Source organism: Xenopus tropicalis, chromosome 4 (genome assembly GCF_000004195.4).
Source record: "Xenopus tropicalis strain Nigerian chromosome 4, UCB_Xtro_10.0, whole genome shotgun sequence".
NCBI lineage: Eukaryota > Metazoa > Chordata > Amphibia > Anura > Pipidae > Xenopus > Xenopus tropicalis.
In genome coordinates, this window is record NC_030680.2 from 140,747,471 (window position 1) to 140,771,777 (window position 24,307).

The 24,307-nt window shown below is 46.7% G+C and overlaps 1 protein-coding gene across 17 annotated transcripts in view; it reads left to right on the top strand.

Moving 5' to 3' along the window:
• Positions 1–24,307, top strand: part of foxp1 (forkhead box P1) — a 544,572-nt gene that overhangs the window by 369,094 nt on the left and 151,171 nt on the right. For 2 of the 17 annotated variants that reach the window (XM_031901206.1, XM_031901209.1), the window contains exon 1: positions 19,727–20,003. The exons of 14 other annotated variants lie outside the window; for them this stretch is intronic. The gene's annotated coding sequence lies outside the window, so the exon portion shown is untranslated. Of the gene's footprint in view, positions 1–19,511; positions 19,705–19,726; positions 20,004–24,307 lie in introns of those variants that run through there. One more of the 17 variants, XM_031901207.1, reaches the window with a different exon arrangement.

The window sequence follows — 24,307 nt, forward strand, 5'->3', positions numbered from 1 at the left end:
CGTTAACGCCTTGTGTGCCAGAAGGCGCCCCTTCCCCGTGCCCGGCAGCCGGTCGGCACACTGGCTCGGCACCGCAAGGGTTGATAACTTTGCCGGCAGCCCATTACAATTGCAGTGATAAGAAGTCTCTCTCTGTATCCTTGTCATAGAGGAATGACATGCAAGCCTTTCCATCAGCCGTACCTTTATTTGCCAGCTCTAAGGATGGTTTCCTTCAATTCTTTCAGCTTCACATGCTCCCCGTTCTCAATTTTTTTTCCCCTCTCTATATAGATCACCATTCGTGTCATTAAATGGGAATGAAACACCTTTACTTAGTATTATACCAATGCAGAAGCCGCATTTGGCAAGAGTTGCCTTCATTCCGGCTTTATTTCTTTATTGTCTGCCGAAACAAAAGGACCGAGGGCTACTTTGTTCCAAAATGTTCCTCGTAAATAACCGATTATTATTTTATAGTATAGGAGCTGATAAATAATCATGTCCTGATAGGCTTTATATATGAGATTCTAGCATTCTGGCACAGATTCTATCCAAAAATCTTTTAGCTGAAGCACTCTGTTCTTTCAAGGGGCAGAATGCACCTTTTCTTCAACTTAAGCAATAGAAATATTAACATGCTGATAATATATTCTGCCTATTTTTGTAATTAAAAATCTTTATTTTGTTATTTTTAAAGCACTTGTGCATAATTGTTTTGTTTTTACACTTAGTACATCCCCCTCTCTATAATCAAAGCTAATTTAACCTCTGTATAAACAACCCACCACCTTTCTTCCAAGTACCATACAGCAGAGGAGGGGGGGCTCAGCATGTGAGTAGTGGCCGGACAGTACCCCGGAACACATAGGGGGGAGGCATGTTACATCACTGGGAGTGTCTGTTGCGGTTACAAATCAAAAGTCAGCAAGGAGTTTATCTGGGAACTGGTGATCTGATTATCTACCTTCAGCTCCCACAACTGTGAGTGCCGACCTCTCTATGTGTTTTGTATTATATTTCAGTTCTGCACCTAGGCCATTGTCACCTGTTTTTTTCTTGAGTGCCAGCTTTTCCTTGATTTTAATTAAAACAATTGCCAGAATTTATGTTGAGCACCCGATTCATATATTCATAATATACCCTATTAATTTAACTCAGAACTAGTATTTTTAATGGGTCATCAGTATCCCTGAAATTGGCCGGCTCGTTGATGCGGTCCCCGAACCGACTGCGCCAATTGCCGTTGTCATAATTCGAATTAGCCTAAATTTGCCCGATATCTCCCACCCGTAGGTGGGGATATCGGGAGAATATCTGCTCGCTTGGCGCACAATAATATGAGCAACATGGGAATAGGAATAGGAATTAGGTGAAAAGAAATCCAGGAACACAACTAACAGGTTCCTTCCCCCGAGGGGCTTTGGAGTTTCTTTAACTAAGGGTTCTACTGAATTTCAGTCTCCTTAGTGCCCCGGCTGGGTGAATGGCATTGTGTGTACCACTCTCCATCCCTGGGTATGTGGGTGTGTAGCCCTAGTGCTCCAGCCGCTCCCCTGTCAGCCGCAGAGTTATGCTTAGTAGCAGGGAAGCGAGAGGATCTGCAGATGGCCGGCCTGCCTAGTGTCAGCTATTCCGAGATATATAATATATATATTTTACTATATTGTATAGCAATATTCTCTGCAGAGTCTGAAGCATATCATCAAAACCTTAGTTGGATCAATATAGAGAAAAGCTACTACTATAGAGGCATCAATTTGCAGCGGCTGCATTGATCCAAAAGTGACCCCTGCTGATATCATCTGCTGCCCATGAGCGATTCTACCACGTAACATATTATGCAATGTTGTAATGCAACCACACCCCAGTCCACGGAACACTATGGGGGCATTTACTAACATTCAGTTTTTCACGATTTGTATTTTTTGTGCCAAAATTCATTTTTGCCGCAATTTATTATATGACAAAACCATGACAAATATGAATAAGTTTCTATTTTCACGTTTTTTTTGCCTTTTTTTTCCTTTGTGCTTATACAATTTGGATCTTTTAATAAATGAGTAGACATTTGTGGTTTTAGTGGAAATGAGTTCAGCCGTGGTTTCAAAAACCTTGAAAATGAGAATGTTGATATATGGGTCTCCTCATTTTTTTGTCCTGCTTTCTTGGATCACATAATAAAACCTGAGGGGTACCATACTGTCCTTTTTATGTTCATATTGCTCAAACCAATCAGTGTTTAGGCACAGCAATTCTCATCTCTATAGAGCAGGGGTGGCCAGACCTTTTTCATCGGCGATCAACCAATGACTGGGGAATGCGGAAGTGCGGCGTGAATGTGTACGTACGCATTCACGCAGCACTTCTGCATACTTCATCGCGGTCCACCAGAAATCAACAGGGGATCGACTGGTGGACCACGATTGACGTATTGGCCACCCCTGCTATAGAGCTTACATTCTTCATTTGGTCCCTAAAGCACAGTGAGTTGCTCCTTCATTTGGAGTCCATTGACTCGCCCACTAAGCCAGCACTTCTTCCTATGGTGGAGCTTCATCCAGCCCAGAAGAGGGTGCAGTTATAGTCAATTCAAAAACATCAGTTCAATTTATCTTGCATTCCTGTGGGCTCCAGCTGTTCCCAATTGGATAATGATCCAGGCCCAATTGTGCAAAACCATCAAGCAGTGGCCGGGAACACCAGCACCCTATGGGCACCTACAGAAGAACATTCCAGTTGCACAATGGTTAAATCCCAAGGGTCAATGCCCTGATGGATCTTTTGACATGTTGAGCATTCAGTGCTGTAAATAATAGAGTGATAAGTAAGTGTATAAAGAGTCCCAGTGAATTTATTCGATATATGAAAATGTGGAGAAACCAGTAGGTCCATGTGATCGACCCAATGTGTGTCAACGTTAATGAAGCTTGGAACAACTTCAAAATTAACCTGCGGGGCATAATTTGGGGCAGGCCCTACAAGGTTGCATTGTAATTAAGCTTAATTAGAAGTGTGCTAATTAGTGGGGAACACCCCTACCTAGTGATCCCCCATTTACACACTAATTGGCTTGAATGTGCCCCTGTTGCATTGTGGTTATTTCTGATTCACTGCTCATCACCCAGGCAGTTAAAGGGTGTTTTCTTGGGATAGCAGCCATATTTCAAGTATGATTTAAGGACAGTCCTCGAGAGGCCCCGATTCCTTCTGTAAAGGAATATATTCTTCTGTAAAGGATTATAATGGAATATGTTGTGATGTCTAGTCAGAAGAATGTTCCACTAGGGTATTCCTGTCCACGGCATGGGCATAGAATGATTTACTCCAACAAGCAAAGACTATGGCTATATTTTTGGGGTTTTTTTTTATCCAGAGGAGACAACCACCTTTTGGGGACGATATGGGTTAATTGTGAGCCTGACTTCAGCAAAGCCGAATAAATAAATAATGTATGGATTTCACTGGTGATGGGATAAGGGAGAAGCAGCAATGTCTTAAGACTAGCAGACGCCAAGGCACTATGATCCTGATAGAATATCCCTTCCTGTGATAGTCCCTGACCTTGCCAAAGGTGCCGCCATTAGCAGAGCCGCCGTTAATTGTTTGTTTAAAGCAATTACACACAAAGAGGGGACCCGACGGTGGGCTCAGAGTGCCAGTGAGATAATTTTAATGGATCAAAGCCGTGAAACCCAACCCGGAACATCTAAAATCTGGGACAAAAATCAACTGTAGTCAATGCTACTTCCTTGTCACTAACAGACTGGAGCTGGCTGTACTCGCCCACAACTGATCCCTCAGCCGGCACAAAGTGCTTGTTTTATGGATGCGGCTCCCAAAGTGGGGGCTTGGAGAACTGGCATGGGAGCTCAGCCCGAAGGCCAATATGGGTGGAGAAAGTATCACTTCTCTCCTAGATATACCTGCCAGATGGCTTGAAGGTCAACTAGGCTGTGATCTGGGGTGAAAATGTATTTACTATCATAGATTGTAAGCTCTTTAGGGCAGGGTTCACTTCACCTCTTGTATCGGTTATTGATTGCTTTATATGTTACTCTGTATGTCCAATGTATGAAACCCACTTATTGTACAGCGCTGCGGGATATGTTGGCGCTTTATAAATAAATGTTAATAATAATAATATTAGATGATATTGGAACCATGGGCAGGGATGGTGGGACCCAGAAAAAAATGGTGGGTCCCACTGACCCCTCTATTGGCACTCCAGTGGATCAGTAAATTGTAAATAAGCCCTTATGGCTCAAATAGGTGCAGTCGTATTGCAAATTGATGCCATTTATTCAACTACTTGTGTCCAAAGCCTCTTCTTGCACTTCCATATAGTTGCGGAAAAGAACGCTGCATTCTGGGTAAAATACATTGCACTTATAGTTGTAAGTGAGCCTTATCATATTGGAATGGAAAATTTGCACATTTTGAATAAGTATTTGCATCTCCCATAGACTCCATTTTAATTAAATACAGTGAAACCTCAATTTTACATCCCCTGATTTTAAGTTTTGCTGCATTTTTACACCACTAATATACCACACATAATAAACTTCCCTGATTTCACATTTTCCTGAATTTTGCACCATTTTTTTCTGGTTCCCTGAAAACCTTATTGGGGCAGAACAGCCCTATTGGGTTTATTTAATGGTTAAATGATCCCCTTTTCTCTGTAATAATAAAACAGTACCTGTACTTGATCCCAACTAAGATATAATTACCCCTTATTGGGGCAGAACAGCCCTATTGGGTTTATTTAATGGTTAAATGATTCCCTTTTCTCTGTAATAATAAAACAGTACCTGTACTTGATCCCAACTAAGATATAATTACCCCTTATTGGGGCAGAACAGCCCTATTGGGTTTATTTAATGGTTAAATGATTCCCTTTTCTCTGTAATAATAAAACAGTACCTGTACTTGATCCCAACTAAGATATAATTACCCCTTATTGGGGGCAGAACAGCCCTATTGGGTTTATTTATTGGTTAAATGATTCCCTTTTCTCTGTAATAATAAAACAGTACCTGTACTTGATCCCAACTAAGATATAATTACCCCTTATTGGGGGCAGAACAGTCCTATTGGGTTTATTTAATGGTTAAATGATTCCCTTTTCTCTGTAATAATAAAACAGTACCTGTACTTGATCCCAACTAAGATATAATTACCCCTTATTGGGGCAGAACAGCCCTATTGGGTTTATTTAATGGTTAAATGATTCCCTTTTCTCTGTAATAATAAAACAGTACCTGTACTTGATCCCAACTAAGATATAATTACCCCTTATTGGGGGCAGAACAGCCCTATTGGGTTTATTTCATGGTTAAATGATTCCCTTTTCTCTGTAATAATAAAACAGTACCTGTACTTGATCCCAACTAAGATATAATTACCCCTTATTGGGGGCAGAACAATCCTATTGGGTTACTGTTTAAATCATTTTTTAGTAGACTTAAGGTATGGAGATCCGAATTACGGAAAGACCCCTTATCCAGAATATCCCAGGTCCTGAGCTTTCTGGATAACAGGTCCAATACCTGTACTACATATGGGGGGTTAGAATTTTAGGTAAGTGGGTTAGACATTTTTGTACAGTATGATAAATATATACTTAAGGATATATATATATAAATATAATATACAAAAAGCCATGGAGTGTGCGGGGCACAAATAAATAAATAAGGCAACCTTATTACTGTATTTATTCCGAACCTGCGCACATAATGTTCAGCCATGGATAAAACAGCACAAAACAGTTGTTGATGGACTTGGCAGAGTGCTGGATTAAATAAGCATTAGTCTAGTGAAGCTGATTACAGAAATATGAAAATGCAGTATCTTAATGGTACATATTTTCATGTGGCAGCCGAGTTGCCTTTCATTTTGCAGCTAATATGTCTATTCTTATGAGTCATTTACTTCTTTAATTACCTTTTGCAGCCCAGGCACCATGCTATATTAATGTGAATGATTTTTACTGCCAGTTTATCATACAATGCCCAAGAAGTTGAAAGGCGTAATTGACTCGGAAGAGCGGCTCGCGCAGGAAACAATATTTAGTTGACAGTTTTCCTTGTACTCCCTGTTGACGTTTATGAGTTTACACTGTGCTGCAGGAGCAATAAACACAATTTTCTTTCAATAACAGCAAAGAGGGGCGCTGAGGATCCGTTTGCGCGCGGAGATTTGTTCATTTCTTTTAGTAATTTCATTTAATGCGCCGGGAATCACGGTAGGGGGGCGGGGGGGGGGGATTTCACATGAAGTGGCTGCCGTGGTTGTGGAGCAATTGGACTGAGCGCTAGGATAATAACTGAACCCGACCTTCTTAGGCCATGGAAGTATCAGTATCAGTGTATATACTGACCAGCCACAACCCCCCCCCCCCCCCCCCAATGTGCTCATTCATACAGACCCCCTCCTAACTGTGCTGGTAACTACCCACCCCTACTGGCTGCACTTGGACCTGGCCAGGCAGGAGATTATTCAGCAGCCAGACAGCTAGGGTCGCTACCTGTTCCTGTGACTAAAGGTGGCCATACACGCTAAGCCTACCTCCCGATATACCCACCTATGGGTGGGCGATATCGGGCTAATTTGGTCGTTTGGCGCTGGGGTGAATCAGAACTAAGGGTATACGCGCAGTTGGTTGGGGGGCCGCATCAACGAGCCGATGTGGTCCCCGATTCTACTACATTTTTAAACCTGCCGATCAAGATGTGGCCGATTTCAGGCCAGATATCGGTCGGGCAGGCTGTCGGTAGTGCCCATACATGGGCCGGTAAGCTGCTGAATCGGTCTAAGGGACTGATATCGGCAGCTAGAATCAGCCCGTGTATGGGGACCTTATTACCGGCCTTTGAGTTGGGGGGGGGGTTAGGGCAGGATATGATGTAATTTGGGGGTGGGGCTTTGAAGTAGGGGGCAGGGAAAATGGGCAGGCTGGGTGGAGGAACGGGGATGGGTCCAATAAATGGGGAAATGGGTGGACTGGGTAGGACTATAGGTAGAGCCTATGGTGGGCCCATAGTTATAAAGGACGTTTGGCATCTGAGAGGTTCAGGGAAGGGGCGGATTTATAGGCTCTTTTGTAAGCTCTTTTGGGCAGGGCTCTCTTCCCCTCCTGTATCGGTTATTGATTGCTTTATATGTTACTCTGTATGTCCAATGTATGAAACCCACTTATTGTACAGCGCTGCGGGATATGTTGGCGCTTTATAAATAAATGTTAATAATAATAAATAGGGCATTAAGAATTTACTGGCAAGTACGTTATCTGTAGAGTTGTAATACCGGTGCCGGCCCTAGCTTAGTGATTTACCAGCTATACCAGTCAAATACCGGCCAGGTGGCAACCCTACAGACAGCCAGGGCCGCCATCAGAAATCACGGGGCCCCTCGCAGCAAAATTTTATGGGCCCCCCCCTTCTCCCACACCCTGCCCCCCAATGGCCCCTCCCCCAGTAACCCCTCCCATCAGTACAAAGGACACACAGACATTGGTAGCCAGGGCCCCCTAAACATTGGTAGCCAGGGGTTACGTTTTGCAGTGGTGCCAGGGCACTCTCCCAGCATCCTCCAGCTCCAACCCCAATAGGATTACCCGCTTACCACCAATGACAGGGGCCTGGAATTGATTTAAGGGGGCCTGAGCTACTAAGAAAACTGTAGCACGGCTGGGCCCCCTTTAATGGTAAAATTGCCCGGGCCCGGGACGACTGTACCCCCTGTGCCCCCCTGATGGTGGCCTTGCAGACAGCATGCCCAGGCTGGGCCTTTGTGGCCTTCCCACATAAACATGGGGCCCCCAATTAAACCACCTTAAAGCTGGCCATACACGTGGCGATGGTCGCACGAAACATCGTCAGATCTGCCACACACCATTCAGGGCTGAAGCGGCAGTTAAGGAGGTACAAACAATAGGATTTCTACCTCCTTCTGCCGATTCAGCGCTGAAGGGAGATTTTGGTCAGGCGCCTTCTATGGCACCCGATCAAAATTTTCAAACTGGTCCGATCGGCGAGTCGGCCAATATCAGCAGCTTCCTGCGATATCGGTCGACTCGCCGACATACCATACACGCACCGAATATCGTACGAAACAAGGTTTCCTACGATATTATCGGTGCGTGTATGGCCACCTTAAAGGAGAAGGAAAGGCTAAGTCACTTGGGGGTGCCAAAATGTTAGGCACCCCCAAGTGACTTAGAACGCCTACCTTGTACCCCGGGCTGGTGCCCCTGTACGGAGGGAACAGCACCAGCCCGGGGTAGCTGCCGGCGCTTCCTCCTTCCTCCTCGCTTGCGCGCACATGCGCAGTAGAGTGAAAAGCCGAACTTAAACATTAAAGTCGGCTTTTCACTCTACTGCGCATGCGCCGGCCGGCGGATTTCGCCGGCAGCGCGCAAAGGAAGGAGGAAGCGGTGTCTACAGGTGCCCCGGGCTGGTGCTATTCCCTCCGTACAGGGGCACCAGCCCGGGGTACAAGGTAGGCGTTCTAAGTCACTTGGGGGTGCCTAACATTTTGGCACCCCCAAGTGACTTAGCCTTTCCTTCTCCTTTAAGACCACTGTGTTTTAGGACTGTAGGATTGGCCATGAATCTCATTGTGCTTGACCCCTTCCCGTCTCACTTCATCCTTATGTTCCTGCTTCCCTGGTCTCTTTCAGCATTTCCTATACATCAACAGGCTGTTCTAGAGCAATATGTACATTCATATACGTTTGGATGGCCCCTAAACCAAGATGCTTATAGTCTAAATTGGAGAAAGGATTTCTGATAGAAACTGAATGTTCTTGTCTCTGTTTTTCCATAAAATTTTAATTGGATTACAAATCTACCTCGTATTGTGAATGTTATATTGAATATATACAGTATATTGTGGCCCCTATGCTCACACAACTGTATGTGCTACTAAAGGGCCATGGTCATCTGGGGCTGGTACAGAAACACAAAAATGATGTTAAGCTGTGTTGTCTAAGGGTTAGTTCCCCTTTAATGGGAAAATGTGCTATATAGGGAACACCTTTACTACTGATGCATATCTGCACCTGTTGGACCATGGTGGTCACATGGGAGAGGTCCTGTACTTTCTGTGGAGGATTATGGGCCCAATAATGTATAAATGGGCACGGGGGGGGGCTTCATGTGTTGCTCTTATTGAACTAAAGCCCCCAGCATGTCTGTAAGTTGTCAGAAGCTGCTGCGAGTTCTAATTCGGCCGCAGTTGGAGGGCAGCCCAGCTCTGCAAACCCCGAGAGACTATTCAGGAGCTATCTGGCTTCAGTGGGGAGGAATTTTCTATAATACAATCCAAACTACTTTTGCTATAGCCTAAAAATGATTATGGCTTAAATGTTGTATGTTATACTGAACTTCCGTAGCCCTATAACTGTAATAATCCAGGCCTGCAAATTTGCCCCCAGCAGCTCCCCATCTTGGATGTCAGTGGCTCTGCACATGCTCAGTGTTCTCTTGGCTGTTGCTTATGGATCATGGGAAGTCATAAAGCAATAAGGGAGGTTCATCTGTCATAGAATCTGATGCTAGTAAATTCCGATGCAGACTGCACTGGCTTCTGCACTGCCATGTAAATAAGGCCTTCTGCCCATTTATATGGAATTGTAGTCATTACTGCTCTCCCAAAACTGCTGCTTCCTAGTAAAGTGGGTCCCTCTTGGGGGTTGGCTTCTCAGGACTGTTCGGCCAGATCAGTAAGTGGGGTGGGGGGGGGTATGAAATTGCTGCGCTTGGCTGTTGGCCTTTTGTTTGTTTTTGAAGCTTATTCAGCACCTGGAAATTCTTTGTGCACATAAACAAGAGTCAGATTTCATTCTCTGCACCCATTCCTCATACAAACGGCAGCTCTGCTCTGTATTGAGTCATCTCTAGATATACACACACACATATATATGTATATTGTACAGATGCATGCCTGTATATCAGTCGTATGTACTGTAGTATTTACTCATCTGTGGCTGTGACTCCTAGTACTCTCCCTGGAAGCCTGTGGTTGTTGGTGGGTCCCGGCCTGGACTTGAATTCAAAATAGGCCCTGGCATTCCAAGTACCCAGAGACCCAAACAGCCCCCCCAGCCCAACAAAATAGTGACTGTCTATGGCATCTTACAGCCCCTCTGGCATTTGCCGAACCCACAGATTGCCAGTCTTGTGGCTGCTAGAAGTTCTAGGGCTCAACTGCGGTTCCCAACATGGGCCATTTTGGTGTGTCCATCTATTTTCGGTCAGCAACGCCCCAACCATTTCATGACACACTGTGGCCCCCAAGCTTTTCAAAAAACTGTGGTTCCCCATGAACACCGTGGCCTTCAAGCCTTACATAGACTTCCCCAGGCCTCTTGTCTTTGGGGGGCTTTAGGGTAGCAGTGATACATAATATTACGGTCACCATTTTGCCCTATTGTATCTACTAACCCTCCCTCCAGCTCACTTTTTGGTGCTGTTACTATGTGTGGGGCCCTAAACAGTAGTCCCAAGCTTTAACCCAAAAGCCACACTGGATCAAGCAGAATTGCTTAGTATGAAGTACCAATAAGTGGTGCCAAAGTCTGTGTAGGGCTTGGAGACCCCAGTGTTGTTAATGCTTGGGGGCCACTTTGGAAAGTTAGAGAGGGGTACGCACCAGTGCCCCCCCTTAGTGCATTTTAGACTCAAGGCTTGATACATTCTCTCCATAGTGTGTGATTATTTGTAGACCAGCATTAATACAAGTTCTCTGTGCCATCTGTTGTTAAGCTGGCAGGGAGCAAGGCCAGCCTATCCAAACAAAGAGAGAGACCTGCTGTAAACTGAACCTGTCAAGCTCCGCATAGCTCCACTGACCTCCCCGGCGTGCGGGGCAACTTGTGGTACCAGGCACCGGCTGCACACATACAACTTGTAAAGGAACCTGGGGGGGGGATGTTTACTCTGAGCTCACACAGTGTTCCTCCCACGGGGCCCAGTCTCGTTTATACTAAATCTTCCCATTGACATGGCTTCTTCTGAGCTGAGATGATGGTAACTAACAAACAATAAACTGTCCTGTGAAAGGAAACATTAACACCAGAGCTCTGCAGAATTTCAGGACCCTCTGCGGTTCTAGGCTGCCCATATCCTGCCTCATTACCCACAGGATTAGATATCGGCTTTATATGTGCCGGTAGCTCCCAGCCCATTCTCTGTGTCGGCCTATGGCAGGAAACTGCTTATACTCTATTCAAAGGCGGTGCCAGTTGCGCTTTCCCTTTTTCTAAGGAAGACGCATCAGTGAGACTTTAAATAGACTGTATGTACTACATGTATCGGACCCCTTATCCTGAAACCCATTATGCAGAAAGTTCTGAATTACGGAAATGCCATCTCCCATAGACTCCCAACTAAGATATAATTACCCCTTATTGGGGGCAGAACAGTCCTATTGGGTTTATTTCATGGTTAAATGATTCCCTTTTCTCTGTAATAATAAACAGTACCTGTACTTGATCCCAACTAAGATATAATTACCCCTTATTGGGGGCAGAACAGCCCTATTGGGTTTATTTAATGGTTAAATGATTCCCTTTTCTCTGTAATAATAAAACAGTACCTGTACTTGATCCCAACTAAGATATAATTAATTCTTATTGGAGCCAAAACAATCCTACTTTGTAATTACAGTTGAAATATTTTTTTTTTAGCAGACTTAAGGTAGGAGATCCAAACCCCTTATCCAGAAAACCCCAGGTCCTGAGCATTTTGGATAATGGGTCCCATTCCTGTACCCAGTTTATTTAGGGTTGCCACTTTGCCCCTTTAATACTGGCCACATATTGGCCGGTATATATGGCTCTTTAGCAGTTTTATTTAGATGCAAGCTGCATGGCTGTAAACAAATCAGTTCAGTCTGCAGCATGCATCTGAATTAATTATGGATTCAGCACAGCACAATCCAGCAGGAACAGCCTCTACGATGGCCCATAGAGAAATATTTATATATATAACTATTAAATTGCAGTGACATGTGGGTTTCATGTAGGAGCACGTGTGCACTTGTGCCTTCAGACTGCAGGGACGGACCAGCTGGAAATGACATTGGCTTTGGGACTGTTGCCTTTAAAGTGCTTTTTTGCCTTGTTCTATATAACAGGAATGCGTGCATTAGGAGGTCACCCGTTCCCTCTGTTATTGCTAGCTGTCTCAGACTCAGCTCCACTGTCTATTAAAATCAAGCCACTGTGTAAACATTCCCATGTTGTTCCTGGGCCCATACAATGGCCCGGAGATCGGGTTTCACCTGCCTGCACATCTTACAGCAATTAAAGCAATTAAGGCTGGAGTTGTTCTGCAGTCAAGGTCTCCCGTGACATCCAAGTCCAAAACAAGGCTGAGAGGCCGCCGTCATCTTAGCCGCTACTGTCTCGGAATTATTATTCCTTGATGAAATATGTATAGATGGACACGTAGGCATTGGTAGCAGGGCGGCTATTGTCTATGGGCATACGGAGAATTCCATTTCATGCCTTTCCTTTTGTAATGGACTTTTTTTTCTTCCCCTTTTTTGCTTAATCGAGTTGATTATATTGCCTTTTATAATGCCTGGGAAGGCTCTAAATCCACGCGCCGGCGAGTGTTTAGTATGCAAAAGGGCCGGTTTCAGGCAGATTTGCCTGCTAAAAAAGAAATATCTTTCCTCCCGCGTCCCAGAGGGCATCCTTAATCAGACAGAACCGCCGGCTGAATTAGTCTCTGAAATTCCGCTGCCCTTTAACCTGTCACTGCCTGTTCTCTCGCTGTTTGTTCACAAACAATTCCAAGTACAGAATTTCACCCAAGGCATCCTGTCAAGTGAAAGGGGGGATGTCGGCCCAAAAATAAAAACCGCGCCCGATGAAAGAAAATGTCGTTCCGAGCAACTTTTCCAGAATACATTGGTTTCAAGTTCTAGAGTTGTTGGTAAATATAATCGCTATTGAGAGCAGTGCGTGTCCGGCCATTGCTGCTCCCTTGACTTTTCATACAATGTAACAGAAGCAGCTGAGTAAAGGCCCCCATACACAGCCCGATTGTAGCTGCCGATATGGGTCCCTTAGACCGATTCAGCAGCTAATCGGCCCATGTATGGGCACTACCGACAGGCCTGCCCGACTGATATCTGGCCTTAAATCGTCCAGATCTCGATCAGGCAGGTTAAAAAATCTAGTCGGATCAGGGGGCCGCATTGGCTCGTTGATGTGGTCCCCGGACCGACTTTGCCTATAGCCGCCATAATAATTTGATCGTTTGGCCCCAGGGCCAAACGATCGAATTACCCTGGATTCTCCCGATATCGCCCACCCGTAGGTGGGGGATATCGGGAGAAGATCCGCTCGCTTGGCTCTGTCTATGCAACATTGTTTCCATCAGAGCCGGGAGTAGGGAAATGGCCAGACAGACACTGAGTTCAATATCAAATATATTGAAGCAAAACTTCAAAACCACAGAATATTTTTCACCTGTGTAAATTGGAAAGTTTATTAGAATTACATTTTCTTGTATTAGGTAATATTTATGGGTTTACTTTCCCTTTTTAACACAGCCAGTGAGTCTGGAAGTGGTAGTGGCACAGCCGGCACTGAATGGCACCCAACCTACCTGCACCACAGGGCAAAGGAACTGCTCTCACTCATCCACGTTACACAATAAGAAACGTATTTAATATTCACTTAACCACTAGGGGTCAGCTCTAGGGCCACTGACATAGCGTTCAGCTTTCTGCCGGCACAAGCACAAAAACTGCCAGTTGACTCCCAGAATTTCCGGATCGTTTCATAGATTTGTTCGGAAGTGGAGAGAATGCTGTTATTTATAAATACATTCATTAACTAGCATTATTATTTTGATTAAATCATAAAGATGCTTTTGGTTAACGGCTGTAACTCTGGTCTCTGTGTCTTGGGTGGGAATAGGGCTGCCACTTCACCTTTTTAATTAATAATGAACACATATTGAATCCACATCCTGCATGGCTAATTAGCAATTAATTCTAAAGCATGCTGCAGTCTGAACTGATTTATGTGCAGCCATGCAGAATGCATCTGAATGAACTGTTAAGTAGACATGCATAATGTGGATTCTGTATGTGGCCGGTATTAAAGGGGTGAGGTGGCTACCATAAGGGGGAATTGCCCCTCTATACTATGGAAAAATCCTCCTCCTGTCTTTGGGGGTTCAAATAGCGGGCCCTTCATATTGTGCCCCACTCATATAACAGCAGCAGTACGTAGCAATACAGTAGTAGATAGTATGACTTGTACACCCAGGGTCGGACTGGGGGGTGAAGGGCCCACCGGGGCTCCTGCAGGTGCCCGCGCCGGCCTCCCTTCCCTCCACAGGGGCCCCCCACCCAACGTCCTCCCATGAGCGTGTAAATTTAACGCGTATGGGGAGGAGCGGTTGGACAGGGGGAGCGCTGGCAAGGGTCGGGTCTGGGCCACCGGGGCCCACTAGAGCAGTGTAGAGAATAAGAAGGAACAGATGTATACGGCTTTATTAGCAATTACATTTATAGAGCTGAAATCATTGAATTCAAATAAATGTCTATGGAAACAGCGTCGGACTGGGCCGCCGGGGTACCGGGAAGAAACCCGGTGGGCCCCGGTGACCCAGATCCGATGACCCCTAGGGCGCTCCCACGATCCGCCGCTGGCAAGTTTCTTTTAGGAGCACTCGGGGGAGAGTGTTGGGGGCTTCTGCGGGGGGGGGGGGGTGGAATGCTGAAGGTGGCTGGGCCATTGGGGGTGCAGGGGCCCCTGAGGCAGAAACCCCGGTGGGCCCCCCAGTCTGACCCTGTATGGCAGCAGTTCTCAATCTGTGGGTCGGGACCCCTTTGGGGGTCGCCTAAGACCATTGGAAAACACATATTCCCGATGGTCTTAGGTTTTTATGGTTGGGGGTCACCACAACATGAGGAACTGTATTAAAGGGTCGCGGCATTAGGAAGGTTGGGAACAGTGTATGGAAAAGTTGCAGAATGCAAAATTGTCATTAATAGAAAATGTAGTTGAAGTTCCCCTTTAGGAGCTGCCTGTTGGGCAGCAGGGATCGGACCAAGTGCCATTTGGGTGCAGGATGGATTTTTTTCATTCATTTATCTCTACGTGTCCAGAATTTGCTTTGCGCAATTGAGCGCCATTCAGCTGTATGGGGCGTTAATGCTCGGTGCAGCTCAGTAGCACTGCTGGGCACCAACGCCTGTCTCTCTCCTTGCTCCCTCAATCGTTCCTGATTGAAAACGAAGATTTAAATCTCCAAGGCACCCCCTTAGTATGTATGTTCTTACGCTCGGGGGAAATGCGTTAAACTTGCGCAGAAACAGAGGCCATTTCTGTAGAATAAATCCTGCCTCCCCCCCTACGAGCCAAGTCATCTGTTTGTATGATCCGCCTTTTCAACTGCCTTTGTGGCCGATCAGTTCCACCTAATACGTCTCTTGATTCCGCCTATTGTACCGCGCCGGCGACACGCTGTTCCACTCACTTTATGAGCTCTCGACGCTCCTGCCTGTCATCCACCGGGGGCTTATCCTCCGCGTCTGGATTCGCTTTTCACGTCTATCAGGCTACTGTCGATTTCAATGCCTGATCAAAGGGGAATGAATTCCTGCGGAAGAGGGAAAAAAATAAAAAATCCCGCAAATGAAAAGGGAGAGAGAAAAAAAAATGTGGCCTTTGTAAACATTCCCCGAAAGCTTCTCAGTGGGGGTATTTAGTATTAACCCCACCCAGCCCCCCCGCGTAATTGCCGATTGTATACACCGTGTTGGCCGAAACGTTGTCTTATACCAAAAATGGTCCCAGAGACCTCAGTGCATCTCTTTTGCTATTGGACCATATTTTAAAGGGGATGTAAACCCAAAAATAAAATGTTGCCAAGGAAATATATAAAATTCTACACAAGTTTTCAGTTCAAATCCCTAGCTGTAATGGAAAGTTGCTTAGAATTATATTTCCTTTTTCCATGCAACATGTTTTAGGGGTTTACATCCCCTTTAAAATATGCCTGTTTTGGACCGGTTACCCTGAATGCTTGGGACCTGGGGGTTTCCCTATACCTTAAGCCCCATATGTAATAAAAGGCACTAAGTTTGCCCAGGAGCAGAAACTTATAGCAACCAATCAGATAATTGCTTTTAAACAGGTGACCAGTAAATGCTACCTGTTGATTGGTTGCTTTGTAGAGTGTAAGCTCTTTTGGGCAGGGCTCTCTTCCCCTCTTGTATCGGTTATTGGTTGCTTTATATGTTACTCTGTATGTCCAATGTATGAAACCCACTTATTGTACAGCGCTGCGGGATATGTTGGCACTTTATAAATAAATGTTAATAATAATAATAATATGGGTTACTGCTCCCGGGCAAACTTAGTGCCTTTTATTACATATCCCCCCCAAAAAAATTGTTTAAACACTAAATACCCCCAATAGGATTGTTTTGCCTCCAATAGGGATTAATTGTATTTGAATTATTTGAGCCTATGGGAGATGCCCTTGCCATAAATGTATAGCTTTCTGGATAATGGGCTTCTGGATAATGGATCCCATAGCTGCTTTCTGTAGAAATTATATTTACAAATAACTGTAAAAACCGCTGGAAATGTATAATGAATGTTTATTGTTTATAATTACATATTCTTCCATCGCGCAATCTGTTATTTTTTTGGCTTTACGTCCCCTTTAAGTAGCAGCTCCAGGATAGGGGTTTGCCCGCTGGGTGTTACAGTTCAGTACAAGAGCAGGAGCAGTGGCAGTGGTAGAAGTTCATACAGTAACCAATCAGCCATTTGCTGTCATTGTTCCTTTTGTTACTGCAGTGCTGCAAAACCCAGTTGATGTGGACAATATGCACCACTGTATATATATATTATATTGCTGCCTATGGCCAAAGGGGGTTATGATTTCTCTCTCTCACTTTCTATTGGTAGCTATTAACGTGTGGCCTTCCAACTATGTTGAACTATAACCCTCTGTACTATAACTAAGGGAAACACTGTGCAGAAAGGCCCTATAACTTTAAGCTGCTGCCCCCCATTATGGACCCACATATACTGAACAGTGAGACTGAAACGCGCCCTCCGTGCCCACTCACATTATACAGCGCCAGATGGAGACGTAATACTGGCGCCCGTCCCATTGCCGTGACTTCACCCCTGGTATTTCAGTGAGTGGAGCGCAGAGTCGGTGCCAATGTAAGCTTATTATCTGACATTTATCTGTATTCATAGGGAATGGAGCTGCCATGTTGCTTGGGCGCGTATCATGGAAGCCAATACAGTGATTATACAGAGATGGAGATGTTACAATGCCATGCTGGGAGCAAATGCCCTCTGGGCCCTATTCAAATCCAGCCCCCTATTGCTATACACAGCCATTTTGCTGGTTAGAATTGTTCATTACAAGCCCTAATGTACAGTTGCTATGGGGCAGGTACCTTGCCTACGGCACCCAGGTTTGAGCTCCCAGGCAGCACTGAAGGGGTTAATAGCAGCTCAGGGCAAGGACAGGGATCTGGAGCAGAATTTCACTCGGCGGCTTCCGCTTTCCATGGGAGAGAAATGTACAGACTGATAGGAACAATGGACTCATTTATATGAGAGCGGCCACCAAGCCCAGAGCCTTGTTAGCCCGGTAACCCAATGTCAGTGGCCGGGTATGTTTGGCACATAGGGTCAGAATTGGCTAGAGGGGCATGCAGAGACTTGGGCACCGCTATCAGTGGCCCCATAGCAAGGAACCAGAAAGGTTGTTATAATCGAGGTACCATGTGGCCCCTTAATGCCTGGCCCCTCAGGTGCCCCCCATGTAGCCAATATCTGCCGGTCACGGGCTTGTGGGTAAGTGCGGCCAATGGAAAGGTGCCAGGGCTGGGAGTCAAATTAGCCCCTTGCATTCCAGGGCCCAAACAGCCCCCCCCACCAGCCCAATAAATAGTGGCTGTCTATGGCACCTTACAGCAGCCCCTCTGGCATTTGCCAGAACCCACAGGTTGCCAGTCCGGGCCTGAGGCTACAGGTTGGCTCTAGTCCCAGTCACTTCAAAAAAAGTTGGTGACACACAGACAGAGGGCAAAATCCATGTAAATAGCCATAGGCAGGTGTAGTAGGTAACTAGGGGCAGTTCTGCAACCAACAACCTGTTACACTGTGAGCTGCAGTAACAAACACTATGTAGCAGGGGGTCTGACCCAGATTATGCCCTAATGCAGGACTTGGGCGGGTTGCTGTGTCCCCCCTAGCATGCTGGGAGTTGTAGTCTCTCTGTAGCAGGTGGTCTGACCCAGAACATGCCCCAATGCAGGACTTGGGTGGGTTGCTGTGTCCCCCCTAGCATGCTGGGAGTTGTAGTCTCTCTGTAGCAGGTGGTCTGACCCAGAACATGCCCCAATGCAGGACTTGGGTGGGTTGCTGTGTCCCCCCTAGCATGCAGGGAGTTGTAGTCTCTCTGTAGCAGGTGGTCTGTGTAGTAATATACACAACAGTCTGACCCAGAACATATCCCAATGCAGGACTTGGGTGGGTTGCTGAAGTCTCACCTAGCATGCTGGGAGTTGTAGTCTCTCTGTAGCAGGGGGTGTGACCCAGAACATGCCCCAATGCAGGACTTGCTGTGTCCCCCCCTAGCATGCTGGGAGTTGTAGTCTCTCTGTAGCAGGGGGTGTAACCCAGAACATGCCCCAATGCAGGACTTGCTGTGTCCCCCCCTAGCATGCTGGGAGTTGTAGTCTCTCTGTAGCAGGGGGTGTGACCCAGAACATGCCCCCAATGCAGGACTTGCTGTGTCCCCCCCTAGCATGCTGGGAGTTGTAGTCTCTCTGTAGCAGGGGGTGTGACCCAGAACATGCCCCAATGCAGGACTTGCTGTGTCCCCCCCTAGCATGCTGGGAGTTGTAGTCTCTCTGTAGCAGGGGGTGTGACCCAGAACATGCCCCAATGCAGGACTTGCTGTGTCCCCCCCTAGCATGCTGGGAGTTGTAGTCTCTCTGTAGCAGGGGGTGTGACCCAGAACATGCCCCAATGCAGGACTTGCTGTGTCCCCCCCTAGCATGCTGGGAGTTGTAGTCTCTCTGTAGCAGGGGTGTGACCCAGAACATGCCCCAATGCAGGACTTGCTGTGTCCCCCCCTAGCATGCTGGGAGTTGTAGTCTCTCTGTAGCAGGGGGTCTGACCCAGAACATGCCCCAATGCAGGACTTGCTGTGTCCCCCCCTAGCATGCTGGGAGTTGTAGTCTCTCTGTAGCAGGGGGTGTGACCCAGAACATGCCCCAATGCAGGACTTGCTGTGTCCCCCCCTAGCATGCTGGGAGTTGTAGTCTCTCTGTAGCAGGGGGTGTGACCCAGAACATGCCCCAATGCAGGACTTGCTGTGTCCCCCCCTAGCATGCTGGGAGTTGTAGTCTCTCTGTAGCAGGGGGTGTGACCCAGAACATGCCCCAATGCAGGACTTGCTGTGTCCCCCCCTAGCATGCTGGGAGTTGTAGTCTCTCTGTAGCAGGGGGTGTAACCCAGAACATGCCCCAATGCAGGACTTGCTGTGTCCCCCCCTAGCATGCTGGGAGTTGTAGTCTCTCTGTAGCAGGGGGTGTGACCCAGAACATGCCCCAATGCAGGACTTGGGTGGCTTGCTGTGTCCCGCCTAGCATGCTGGGAGCTGTAGTCTGTAGCAGGTTGAGTTCCGTGGGAGAGAGGGCACAGTGACAGGGGTAAGCGGGAGTCGTTTGTCAGTCGGCGCTACAGTCAGGCAGGTTCCCTGCAGTTGGCTACAAAGGGCCAATGTTCCTCAGTGTGTCAGTGAGAGTTGCGCCCCAGCTGCTCCGCACTTCCTGTTTATCCCTCTCTCGGCTCAGCCCCCGCTCCCCTCACTCCCCTCACTCCCCGCACTCACTCCCCGCACTCACAGCGAGTAGAGCCGCCAGCGGGACTCTGCCCCCGGCCAACGTTACGCACCGACTCCCTGCAGGATCCCACAGCCCCGGGGGCGCCGCTCTGTGCCTGAGCCTCGGTACGTACTGCCCTTCTCTCTTACCGGGAGCAGCCATGTGGCGCTACTGTGCGCCCAGCGCCGGGGGGACTACAACTACTGAGCGCCGGGCAGCTGCGCTACACTGGGGTTAACCCCTTCGGCGCTGTAGCCGGGACTCTGGGCAGGTCGCAACCTTTCATCTCATCCTTTACATCCCGGTAGTTAAGGGTTAAACTGGGGCTTGCAACCTGCTGCCTTTCATTTGTACTTCTTGTATCTATCTATCTATCTATCTATCTATCTATCATCTCTCTATATCTATCATCATCATCATCTATATGTGTGGATGTTTGTAAAAATCTATTTGTATATGGGGCATATGTGTAATATATATATAAATGTATAATGTTGTATAGGGAGCAATGTAAGTGAGACTGGTAATGTAATTTAAAGGGGAACTTTACATGAACTATTAGAAGTCGGAACAATTAGAAGTGTGTGTATCAGTACTTATGGGTCGGTGTATAATAAGCATATTATATGGGTACATGTACCCCGACATTTCTTATGGCATTTATTTAATTAGTACATGTGTCTGTGTGTATAAATCTGTCTGGATACATGCAGCCTAATCCTATATCTGTAATTGTTATGTATTATTGTATTCAGTATTACACAGAATATTTATTTGCTGGTATTTATATAGCGCTGACACATTTATATTGAACTGAATTCCTGGATAAAACTGTGCGTTTCTGTACATTTACACAGCAGCGCGTTTTATACATTTTAGACAAAAAGGACAATAATTACGGTTTGTGTAACTCCAGGTGTTTGAACTCCTGTTACAAATAGAATGAGTTTGTATGAATGGAAGCCGGGGGTTTTACTCCAATGAGGAGCAGAGGAAAGGGAATGCAGCGCTGTGCCGACCCCGAGTGCTTCGTTAGAAGTGAAACAGTCGGGCGGATTTAATGGAAGGAACCGGCAGAACTTTCTCTCTCTGCTGGACTTGTTTGGTAATCATTGAAGATGTTTCACTACTCATCTGAGCAGCTTCTTCAGTTCAATTGAACTGAAGAAGCTGCTCGGATGAGTAGTAAAACGTCTTCAATGATTACCAAACAAGTCCAGTTGCTTTAGATTTATTTATACTAGATATACCATGACCTGGATGAATGAAAATCTTCATAGTCGTTTCTCTCTCTGCGCTTAAATAGCCCAGATTTCCCATTTCCCCGGCACAATGGGCAGAGGGAGCTCAAACTGGGAGCTTATGGGAAGCTCGAGTGCCGCCGGAGCCAAGAGAATAACAATATATTAAAAGGGAAAAGGCGCATTAGAAAGGCAGAAAGTGGCGTTGGCTGTTGCAGCTCGGGGACAATTTGTTTAACAGTAGGAGTAATTGCACGGGGAAAATGGAAAGAGTGAGTGAAGGTATTTACTCAGATGTCGGTGTAGGTGTGGGGCAGGGGGCGCAGCGGGGACGCCAGAGCAAACGCCGGGGCACCGGGCTTATTTAAATTTGTCTTTCCCCACCGTCGCGGCTCCCACTTCCCCCCCTGGTTCTTGTTTATCCTGGACGGCAGGGCTGCTTGTTTGTCAGCAGGGGAAGAAGCAAAGTGCCTTCGGCTTCACGCTGGTGTAAACTACTTGTTTTATTGAATCTTCCCAGCCGAATGCTATCAGGGGATGCTGGGAATTGTAGGCAGGTCACCGACTGCAGCTACTCGCCCTGGATTAGAGTGTCAGCGAGTCACATGAGAGCGCTCACAGCAGGATTAAGCCTTCTCCCCTTGCAATTAGTCGGCTTTGCACTGACTCGGGGATAATGACTCCATCATTTCCTCCTGTAAAGCCCATAAGTCATCGGAGCTGCCACACTGATGTCATCCCTTGGAGTGTGTGTCAGGCCAGGCTAACGACCCGCCGGCACCCGAATGGTTAATGGTGTGCATTCCATGCTGGCCTGTCACTGGATGGCTGCGGTTTGCTGCACGGCTGCAGAGACAGAACTTTCCAGTGTTCTCTTTTCCCTTTTAACACCATAAAACTGATTGATGCAATATGTAAACGGCGCTTCTTACACTTATTCATCCCTCGCCAGCGCATACGATTGCAAAGCAGAACTTTTGTTTCCAAATTTCTCTGCTTTTGGGCAGGAGCTGCCATAGAGCTTTGGCGCGGACTGAGCCGGAAAAGCTGCTGCTGGCTGGGAATGCTGGGAGATGTAGGCCATGATATAAAGGCTATGGTTGCTAATAACCTAGGGGCTGGGGTGTAGCCGTATCCCATTACTGGACTACTCTCTGTACTCCCCCCACATCGTGTGTATTTGGGCTTTTCCCTAGCACCTTATTTTTATTGGAATTATTTCCAAGCAGCTTTTCCTGGATTGGGAGATTTGTGTTGGGAGAATAATATTTGGGAAGGTTATGTAATGTTTCTGCCCAAATGCTACAGGAAAAAATAGATCATATTATTATATTATTATTATACAGCTTTCCCTCGCACTGGGGATGTGTGTAGTAAGGCCCACAGCATGGCGCTTGTTTTGTCGTGAAATTGCTCGAGTGCCGGGGCCTCAGTACAGCAAATCTGGGCTGAGAGGGAGATAAAGGGCCTCAATGTAATGGGATGTTGGTGCAAATGTGTTCATTGTTATATTCAGTAAATAATGCTCTTGCCACAAGTGTTGCACAGCTGTTACTATGCATTTATGTTCTCGGCAGCACCCACTGCTTTATATAGTCAACATGCTGTAGTGAACTACAACACCCAGCATCCTTATAGGCACCATCTCTCCCTACTATACCTGCTATCCCACAGCCCCAGTCCCTTCCCAGAGGCTATTATCCCCCCACTGCTACTATAGGCACCATCTCTCCCTACTATACCTGCTATCCCACAGCCCCAGTCCCTTCCCAGAGGCTATTATCCCCCCACTGCTACTATAGGCACCATCTCTCCCTACTATACCTGCTATCCCACAGCCCCAGTCCCTTCCCAGAGGCTATTATCCCCCCACTGCTACTATAGGCACCATCTCTCCCTACTATACCTGCTATCCCACAGCCCCAGTCCCTTCCCAGAGGCTATTATCCCCCCACTGCTACTAAAGGCACCATCTCTCCCTACTATACCTGCTATCCCACAGCCCCAGTCCCTTCCCAGAGGCTATTATCCCCCCACTGCTACTATAGGCACCATCTCTCCCTACTATACCTGCTATCCCACAGCCCCAGTCCCTTCCCAGAGGCTATTATCCCCCCACTGCTACTATAGGCACCATCTCTCCCTACTATACCTGTTATCCCACAGCCCCAGTCCCTTCCCAGAGGCTATTATCCCCCCACTGCTACTATAGGCACCATCTCTCCCTACTATACCTGCTATCCCACAGCCCCAGTCCCTTCCCAGAGGCTATTATCCCACTGCTACTATAGGCACCATCTCTCCCTACTATACCTGCTATCCCACAGCCCCAGTCCCTTCCCAGAGGCTATTATCCCCCCCACTGCTACTGTAGGCACCATTATTTCTGGCCACTCTACCTTTTACTTTTAATGATCTTATTGTTAAATTGTATAATTTACTTTTCTGTAGCATAGGTGAAGGTATTTTTTTAACTCATTTGCTTCTAGAGCTGGGCGGTATGACCAAAAATTTATATCACGGTATTTTTCAAAATTATATCGGTGTCACGATATTTGACGGTATTTTTTTTTTCCATGCATGATTAGGTGTTAACCCCATTTCCTAATAAATTAGAGAATAATTACTGCAGTATTGAAAATCAGAGTCAGGCAAGCGAAGGATCGGCAACAGAAAGTCGTAAGGTAAATCAGGCAGGCTTAGTTTCCCAGGCAAGGCCGCAGACAACATAGCACAGGAGGAGGCGTTTGATAGCTTTAAATAACCCCCACGCATGCGCAGAACCGGCGCCGACATGTACGTGTGCTTTGACGCTCGTGCGCTTTGACGCTCGTGCACAACGTCCCGCGGACAACGGGACGTGCGCGCGAGACCGGGCCGCACGGGTGAGTACCCTGACACCCCGGTATTGCGGTATCTGAAAAATGAATATAGTTTTATAAAAAAAACACCGGTATTCGGTATTAAACGGTATATCGCCCAGCCCTTTTGCTTCTATCGGTCTTGTCTGAGCTGCCATTGTCTCACTGTATCACTTCCCATAGCCCCCTATTGTGTATAACCTTTAAAATGTACTTATAGCTTCTATGGGGCAATATCCCCATGAGTATAGGGGCACCCCTGTACTTAGCACCTTTCTACAGAAAGTCTCAATATGCCGTGTCTCATTTCTGCACCCTGTGGAAGGC